The sequence below is a fragment of the Phascolarctos cinereus genome, unplaced genomic scaffold (assembly GCF_003287225.1).
Source record: "Phascolarctos cinereus isolate Bilbo 61053 unplaced genomic scaffold, phaCin_HiC Scaffold_1;HRSCAF=81, whole genome shotgun sequence".
Taxonomy (NCBI): Eukaryota; Metazoa; Chordata; class Mammalia; order Diprotodontia; family Phascolarctidae; genus Phascolarctos; species Phascolarctos cinereus.
In genome coordinates, this window is record NW_027555514.1 from 111,439,792 (window position 1) to 111,449,865 (window position 10,074).

General features: G+C 40.6%; 1 pseudogene; it reads right to left on the bottom strand.

Moving 5' to 3' along the window:
- Positions 1-9,312: 9,312 nt before the first annotated feature.
- On the bottom strand, positions 9,313-9,822 carry LOC110219200 (large ribosomal subunit protein uL24 pseudogene; annotated as a pseudogene).
- Positions 9,823-10,074: the final 252 nt, after the last annotated feature.

The following is a 10,074-nucleotide window of genomic DNA, read 5'->3' on the forward strand; positions in this document are numbered from 1 at the left end:
AAGTGCCCGAGGCTCGATTTGAACTCAGGTCTTTCTGACTCCAGCTACAGCTCTCTATCCACTGCAACACTTAGCTGCAGTATGATCAACCAACAAAACCTCTTTTCTCAGGCAGTCACTCTATGGTGAAGGCAAGAAGGACATTTGAGGGGCAGCTAGGTGGTGCAGTGGATAGAGCACTGGCCCTGAAGTCAGGAGGATCTGAATTCAAATCCGGCCTCAGACCAAACACTTGACACTTACTAGCTGTGTGACCCTGGGCAAGTCACTTAACCCCGACTGTATGAAAAAAAAGAAAGAAAGAAAAAAGAAGGACATTTGACAAGATATCTAGACTCTTCTAGCTATAGAACATCAGCATATCCTCAAATATTACAGTCCCCTCATCCCCCTACCAGATCAGCTACGCATGCAGCTACATCCATGATGCTCTTAAATCCTTCTGCACTTAGGATTACAGGATTCTGAGGGGGAAAGGATCTTAGGGTCATATAGTTCAAACCAACAGATGACAAAATTTGAGACTCAGAGAGGGAGAGCAAATTACCCAAGACCATACAGGTAGTAACAGAGGTTAGAATGATAACCAGTGTCCTGGAACTCCAAATCCAGTCCTCTCCAATAAGCCATCCTGCCTTCTGGAAAGTATCCCCTCTTTAAAAAAAAAAATTCATATGTTTTAATTGCTGTTTTCTGTGTCTGATGTCACCATAGTATCCTATATATCCCTCCCAGTCCTCCTCCAGAGAGCCATCCCGTGTGACAAATAGTATTTTTTTGTAAGAAGGGGAGAAAAGTTCAGCCCGACCGATTAAAAAGGTCTGGAAACATGTGCACCTGTGGACCTGCCGTCTCCATGAAGAAGTGTCTTCTCACGTCTCTTTATTTAAGTCCCATTTGATCTTAATAATTTTGTTAAAGTATTCACTCTTAAGGCAGCGAGGGGGTGGAATGGATAGAATGCCAGGCCTGGAATCAGGAAGACTCATCTTCCTGAATTCGAATTTGGCCTCAAACACTTACTAGCTGTGTGACCCAGGGCAAGTCACTTTTGCCTCAGTTTCCTTATCTGTAAAATGTTCTGGAGAAGGAAATGGCAAACCACTCCAATATCTTTGCCAAGAAAACTCCAAGTGGGGTCACGAAGTGATATACATGACTGAAGCAAATGAACAACAAAATTCTCTCTTAAGGGATTTTTTTTGATAGTTGGTAATGTTGCCTCTGACCAATTGATGCAATGAATTTTGTTTCAGCATATTCCTTTATCTGAATATCCAAATGAAGTCTTTGGCCTTTTTCATTCTTTTTCTTTTATATCACATCTGACAAGGCAATATTCTGAAGAAATCTCTACAAAGGAGAATGCCTTGCACAGAGTATGAGCACTTAATAGATGTCTGTTGAATTGAAGCCAATAGAATCTTCCTCACCTGGGAATCAGAGCCCATGTAGGGATTGTGGGAATGTCAATGGTGATATGGGGGCTGCAACTGTGGGAGTCAGAACATCTCTTTGGTGGTGACGTTGGCAGACTCTGAGCCATGGGAATAGAGGGAGCCCTCCCATTCTAGAATTATACAGCAGCTGCAAATCTGACAGTACAATGCAGCCATTACTCTGTGAGGCAAACCACAAGATTTTATTCTTACATGTAGAAGTGATTTGGGGATTGGTATAATGTGTGTATATGTGTAGGGGTAGGTATGTGCAAAGGGATGCATTATAAATCTTAACTGGGCATCATGTATGAAAAACTTGGTAACTATTGGTTACATCCCTGTCTTTAAAAAAAAAATCAAATCAGAGAACTGGCTTTCTTGTTAAAAGACCCAAGTTTGAGTCTGACCCAATAGAGAGCAATTTTACTAATTTTAAAAATGTATACTTTGATTAAATAATAATGATGATACTATCTCCCATTTTCATAGCATTTTATAGTTTTAAAGTATTTCCCCTGAAAAAGGGAGTATTGCATGGTGAATGGAGAGTTGGCCTTAAATCTAGGAAGACCAAGGTTCAAGCTCTGTCTCTGGTACATATTAGCTGTGTGACCCTGGGAAATCACAACCTCTCAGTGATTTGGACAATGCTCCCAAACCATAAATTGCAGAGAACTTGCTGACCTGCACTAGTCAATCAATCAATAAACATTGTACTATATTCCAGGCCCTACGCTAGGTGTGGGGGATACAAAAAGACAGTCCCTGTCCTCATGAAGCTTACAATCTAATACAGGAGACATCATGGTAAACATCCTTGGTAAAGGGAATTTCTTTATCAATAAAATCACAGTTCCAGTCTTTATCCTTTTCTTATAACGACCCTGTGAGTTGAGTTGCGTGTATAATCATTAACATTTCACAAATCAGGAACCTGAGGCTTAGAGATGTTTGGCAAGACTGAGGAGCAGTATGCCATAGCTGGGAAACAGCCTCTACCTTGGTGTGTGACTGTAAGTCAGTCAATAAATATCTCCAGCCTCAGTTTGTTCACCTGTAAAATGATATACTCATTGATATACAGTGATATACACCAATCTCATAGGATCATCATAAGGAGAATACTTTTAAAGCTGTAAAATGCAGTATAAATGGGTGATAGCATTATGATTTAATTTTAGTGGACCTTTGTAAAGATGAGCAGAAATGCTCTAGATTGCTTTTCCAGGTGGTCAGCTAAAAGATGAAGAAAGCTAATATCTATCACCATTTCTAGTGATTTAGCATGTGGAAAGAATTGCTTTGAACCCACTTGGAGCTAGGGAAGGGCTCTTGCACACCCCATGGCTACCTTTCCTGAGAGCCTGCATCTCTGTGTGCTTTCTATTCCATCAAGTAAGAGCAGCTGAAAGTTAATTGCTACCTGATGACAGGGACACAAAAGGATAGGAAGTGTAAAGAGTTCAGCTTTCTTGAGAGGGAAGAAGGGAGGGAGCCCATGATGTCAGCTAATCCCAGCAAAATAGAGCCAATATCCGCTCCTTGTCACTATCATTGAAGAGTCCTAGTCACCATGATCACCTGTGCCCTAGGGATTTTATTGGATGTTGACCCACATAGTATTTGTGCCGAAGGCATTCTGAGTCCCTCCATTTTTAATTTTTCTCAATTAACAAGTGTTTATTTTCTCCCCATCCCTACTGAAAAGAGAAAGAAAAAACCCTAGTTGCAAATATGCATAGTCAAGAAAAACAAATTCCTGCCTTGTTCATGTCCAAAAATATATGCCTCACTCAGTGCTCTGAGTCCCTAACCTTAAAGGTCAGGAAGCGAGCAGCATGTTTTCATCACTGGTCCATCCTGAGCCCTTCTTTAAGAAACACTCATGCCGACAATCATATAGCTTCCAAACTCTAGCCATCTGTCTGTCTCGATACATGTTTCTGAGGTTCCAGTGAGTTAGTTAGTCAACAAACATTTATTAGGTACCTATTGTGTGAAGAGCTTTGTGCTAAGTACTGGGGATGCAAAGAAAGACAAACACCTAAGCTCCCAGTCTAACAAGGGAGAGGACATGTCCATAATTATATACATACAAGATAGATATAACAGAGATGGTAGGCAATCCTGGAGGGAAGGCACTTCCTTTGCAAGGGGGCGAGGATGAGGAGGTGCCAGCAAAGGTCCTCTGCAGAAGCTTTTCCTCCCGGAGGCACGTTATGCTGGGGAAATGGGGTCATTTAATCTACCCTCACTAAAAATAGTTCAAATGTTATTTTGGCTGTTAAATACCTATATTTATAAACAATGGCCATAGTGACTGCAAACATTTACTAAGTACCTACCATGTGCACAGCACATCCCAAAGCACTATGGAATTTATGAAGAAATATAAGATCTATCCCCGCTCTCATGGAACTCATGATCTGTACTTAAAAGATGAGAATATGCATGCAAAAAATGAAATAGCAAAAAAGTATTAAGCAGTCAAGATAACAATAAAAGAGCCGTCATAAGGTAGTGCATGATTAATTGCCAAATTAATTATAAAGACAGTAATTGCTATAGGAGTTCAGAGGAGGGAGAAATCACTTCAGGTTGGGGGTGTCAAGGAAGGCTTTGGGGAAGAAGTGAGATTTAATTGGGGCCTTGAAGAATGGATTAAATTTGAGGAGGAAGAGAAAAGAAGGCATTCCAAGGAAAGAGAACAAGAGGAGTATAAAGCGACAAGGTAAGACTAGACAAAGAGGTTTGGGGAGAATGGGGAGATTAGTTAGACTGGAGGGGAGGGCTCACGTAGGGAAAGGGAAAGGTGGAGAGGTAGCTTAGGGCCAGACTGTGGAAGGCCTTGAATGACATCCCCAAAGAGTTTGGACTTTGTCCCGTAGGCCATGGGAAATCATGGACTAAATCTGACGGTACAAAGGCTGCTTGTCTCACAATGAATTTGTTATTTTGTTTGTTCTACTTAGCTTAAGTCAGAGGAAGTGTGATTTTAACATTATTATTGATGTTCTTCAAAGGCATATTAAAACATATAGCTTATTCTTAATGGTCCTAAAATATTCTCCAAGCTGGAGGGGGGATTATTTGGCTATTTCTTGATAGATAGACTTAATTATGAATAGAAGGTTTTATACATTTGGGCCTTAAAACACACAGACACACACACACACACACGAATGTATAGAGGCATTATATAAATATATTGTGACTATGTATACATATATAGAAAAAATGTATGTGTACAGGCATTACATAAGTTTATTGTGACCATATATGTACATATAGATAGAATATGTGTGGGTGCATATATATGTACCCATACATCTATCTATGTGTGTGTATAGTCACAATACACTTACATAATGCCTGTATACATTCATAAGCCATGTGTACGCATCTATATTTAGTGAGACTTAATGAAAAGCAACATAGAGTGCTAGAGAGAGTTTTGGATTGGGAGTCAGGAAACCCTGGGTTCAAATCTCTTCTCAAGTACTTCCTAGCTATGTGACCCTGCACAAGTCACTGATTATCTCTCAGCCTCATATGTCCTCATCTGTAAAATGAGAATAACAATAATATCTACAGCATGTACTTCACAGGATTATTGTGAGGATCACATGAGATGATCCATGTAAAGCATTTTGTAAACCTTCGAGGGTTGTGTAAATTATATCAGCTATTATCATTACTCATGAACTCCTAACATAGGGCTGTTTTAAAGATCAAATAAGATAATATCTGTAAAGCACTTAGCATAATTTCTGGCATATAGTAGGTGCTTAATAAATAATTGTTCCCTTCCCCTTTAAACTATGACTTCTCAGACAATATCTGAGATGATATAGGATAACAGATTTACAGAAGAAAGATACTTCAGAGGTTGGACTGATGCCTTTCTTTTTCCCTGACCCAGACCTAATTTCCTTTTTTTTAAAAAAACAGTTTTCTTCCAATGTATTTGTCATTATTCATCTGTCTGTCTATCTATCTATCTATCTATCTATCTATCTATCTATCTATCTATCTATCTATCTATTTTTCAGATCTAATTCCCAAAGCTGGGCAACTAGGTGGTGTAGTGGATAGAGTGCTTGCCCTAGAATTAGGAGGACTTGAGTTCAAATGTGACCTCAGACACTCATTAGCAGCGTGACCCTGGGCAAGTCACCTAACTTTCTTGCCTCAGTTTCCTCATCTACAAAATGGGCTGGAGAAGGAAATGGCAAACCACTCCAGTATCTTTGTCGAAAAAAACCCCAAACAAATGGGGTCACAAAGAATTGGACACAACTAATTGACTAAACAATAGCAATTTCCAAAGAGAAATTTCCCTCTTCTGATGGAGATCAGGACCTGCTCTGCAACATATAATCTTAGAGAGGTAATTCAAATGACTTGCCCAGGCTGACACAGCTAATTGAAGTCAGAGGCAAGATGGAGTCAAGGCTTCCTGACTTCAAGGACAGCTCTCTAGGCATGGGTCACACTACTTTCCCATTCGCTCATTTTGTAGAGGTTAGATGACTAAACCTAGGTCATGGAATTCATAAATCACTGAGCTGGGGTTTGAACCGGGTCCTGGCCTTCCAGCCTCAGTTCTTTCCACCACTCCATGCTGCCGATTAAATAGCACAGTACGTGATAAAACCAAGGCTGGCAGCAGTCATTCCATGCAAATTGAACTCCAATTAGCTAACCTGTGTACAGATGTATTGCCCAAACAGGCACAGGGGTGTTCAGCTGTTCCCTTTGACAGCTCAGTGACAAAGGAGAGGACCTGAAAACAGAGATCTTTCAGGAAAGAACATGACAGTGGCTTCGAGGTAATGCCATAGCCTGGGAAGGCCATCCTGGAGAGAGTTGCAAGCTTATTAAAATTAAAATTGAGAAACGATGGAGGTGGGAGCAGAGATGTCTACATGGTATTATAGTTACAAATATTGGACAAGATTGCCTATCTATCCTCCTAGCCATTACAGACAATACATATAGTGATTTATTTGTCCCAGGTCAATAGCTCTGAACTTTACTCAACATGAGAAGGCAGGCACAGGCTTGTTTCCGCAATGGGCGTCACTGGATTAAAAACTGAAAGGTATGTTAGAGAGCAGAGGCTTTTAGGCTTCTAGATCTATACCTGGAAGGGAACTTAGGGGACCATCTGGTCTACCCCCTTTCCATTTTACAGATGAGGAAACTGAGGCCCACATAGTTGAAATGACTCATCCTAAATTAAAAATCTGGTTACTGGCATATCCATAGCTAGAACTTGAATCATTTAATAGCTAATGATGATGATGATGGTGATGATGATGATGATGATAACTAGCATTTGGATAGGGCCTTAAAGTTTGCAATATCGTCTCATTTCATCCTCAGAAAACCCTGGGAGGCAGGTGCCATTGTTACTGTCATTTTATAGGTGAGGAAACTGAGGCAAATAGATGTAAAATAATTTGCCCAGAGTCACATAGTTGTGATGTTTGAGGCTGGATTTGAACTCAGCTCTTCCTGATTCTAGGCCCAGTACTCTAACCACTATACCACCTGTCTCATTTGATGCCCAGTTAAGCATATTTCAGGACAACATAATTCTCTGGTTACCTACCCTTGGTTGACACAGCTTTCTGAGAACTGACAAGTTTCGGATTTCTCACAATGCGTCCTTGATGAAGAGAGCCAGCTTCGGTGTAGAGAGCTGAGCTTGGAGCCAGGAAGAATTGGGTTCACGTCCTGCCTCCAACACACACTGGTTGTGTGATTCTGGGCAAATCCCTTAGCTTCTCCATGGTCTAGGTGACTCTAAGACCATAAGCAACAAAGGAGGTGTGACCTTCATTGGTAAAGGAGGATTCGTTATCTGGGCATTCCATGTTAGGGGTAACTAGGTGGCTCAGGGGATAGAGCCTTGGGCCTGGAGTCAGGAAGACCAGAGTTCAAATCCAGCCTCAGACACTTACTAGCTGTATGACCTTGGGCAAGTCACTTAACCTCTGTTTGCCTCAATTTTCTCAATTGCAAAATGAGGATACTACTAACACCTACTTTACAGTATTCTTGTGAGGATCTTATGAGATAATATCTGTAAAGTGCTTATTACAGTGCCTGGCACATAATTGGTGCTTTATAAATGCGTATGCCCTTCCCTTTCCCTTATTTCGGTAGAACCACAGGTCCAGTTCTTATACCTAGCTTTTCTTGACTTACTATGCATGTTTGTTTCAGACTTAGGACAAAAACTAAACTGTTCCAGTCACTGACACCATCAACATTACTTTACAAATAGAATCCATGACCCACAATGGAAAAAAAGTACTAGTCCTTGGTTGCGTGATCCTGGGCCAGTCACTTCACCCAGATGATCTTGAATCTCTGAAGTGCCTTCCTGGCTCTAAATCCTATGATCCTCTGTCATCTCTCAGCTTTAGTTTTCCTTATCTGTAAAATAAGGGAGTTGGAGTCTGTAATCTCTAAGCTGTGACATTTTATGGTTCTGTGATTCTGCTGCTTTATCTTTTCTCATTTAAAAACGAAAACAAAACCAAAAACAAACAAATCTTCTTCCTCTCTCCTCTAGTACAGGACTTTCCTGACCCTGGAACAATCTCTCTTCCACTCTCTAACCCATCCTGACACTAGAGCACATGCCAAACTTTTTCCTATTGTGTTTCTCCTGAGTGATTCCGTTAGCCACCCTTTCTGATGTGAAGTGCAATTGATTTGCTCTTCCTCTATGATTGTATGACAAAAATTCTTGTCACAGATGAAAGACAGGGTGGCATAGTGGATTATGGGCCAGCGGTAGAGTCAAAAAGACCTGGGTTCAAATCCTACATCTGATGAAAGCTAGCGGTAAGACAGTGGGCAAGTCATATAATGATATGGTGGTAAGGTTGCTAAATTTTGAATCAGGGAACCTGTGTTCAGCTCCTGTCTCTGTTACTACCTATGGAACACTGGGCAAGTCACCTTACTTCACTGAGTCTCAGTTTTCTCCTTTGTAAAGTGAAGGGGTTGGAACAGAAAACTTCCAAGGTTCTTTCTTTGTTCAGTCTTTTCAGTTGTGTCTGACTCTTCATGACCCCATTTGGAATTTTCTCGACAAAGATACTAGAGTGGTTTGTCATTTTCTTCTCTATCTCATTTTACTAATGAGAAAACTGAGGCAAACAGGGTTAAGTGACTTGACCAGAGATATACAGCTAGTAAGTGTGTGAAGCCACATTTGAACTCAGGTCTTCCTGACTCCAGATCTGGCATCCTATCTACTGCAGCACCTAGCTGTCCAAGGTTCTTTCTAGCCCTACATTTATGATCATATGATTTCATCTCTCAGTGCCTTAGTGCTCTCTAAGATAATAAATCACAGATGAGTTGCTGCCTTGAACCAGAGGAGGATGTTTCCACGTTGGGAATTCCCTGAAATGACAAGTCTGTGCCCGAATCACATATAAGCATGAGTGTGTGCATACATAGGCATACACACTAAGCAATTGAAATTGAAGCCAAGTTAGAACATGTGGCATTGGCTTGAACTGGGCAGAGTTGGAATAACCCAATGATTTAAAATCATTTGCTATATTAGTTTAGAGAAATGGCAGCAAGTCAGTATCTCCTCAAATTTTATTTTTCAAGTAGTTCATAGGTGACTTATATTTCAGCCACAAAATGCCCGAGGACTGAGCATAAATGAAGAGATTAGTGTTGTAATGAAGTAAAACCTACAGCAAATTGATCTGATGCTTATTGAATGAAAGGCAATTATAGGATGGTGGATGGCAAGCTGGTTCAGAGTCAGGAAGATCCCACCACTGATATGACCCATATTAGCTAGTTAATGTTCTAGTTAATTTTCTTTTTTTTTTTTTTGTTCATTCTAAAAATTTAATTATAGCCATGTAATTTTTTACTCTTACATTTTCTCAATAGTTTCTTCCTTATATTTGCCCTTTTCCTTTCCTACTTGGAGAGATTTGGCTTTTTGCCCAAGGATCTTTTTGCAATCTTTGTCCAGTTTTAGCCTTGTGATAACCACCTTGCTGGGATGAATGCCCACATGGACAGTTGTACCATTAGCTTTCTCCCTCTGTGCACGCTCAATGTAGATCACATATTTCTTTCTGTAAACCTGAACTCCCTTGCCAATTTGCTGTCCTTTGTAGTGTCCTCGAACAACCTGGACTTCGTCATCTTTTCGAATGGGCATGGATTGGACATTGTACTTCGGTCTCAACTCCTTAGAAAGAGGAGAAGACATAATTTTCCTCCGTATGTGGGAAGGGGCATTGAAATGCCTCTTGCGGTTCTTCCTTTGGTCAGAGGTCACAAAGGGATTGAACTTCATTTTGACCTCAGAGCCACTGCGGAAGAGAAGAGGTCTAGTTAATTTTCTGAGACTCCAAGTGCAAAGCAGGTGCCCAGTCTGCATTGGTAGAGGGAGTTTCTTCATTTAAAATTCCTTCCATCAATGAAATCTTAGATATGGTATAAAATGATTATGCTACGAAGATTGTTGGATCCCATCTTCCACATTTCAGGCTTCTTTCATCCTTCCCTACCCTGTTACAGATTAGAACTGTGACACCCTATACTCCTTTCTCCATTGTCTTTCATTCTCCCATAC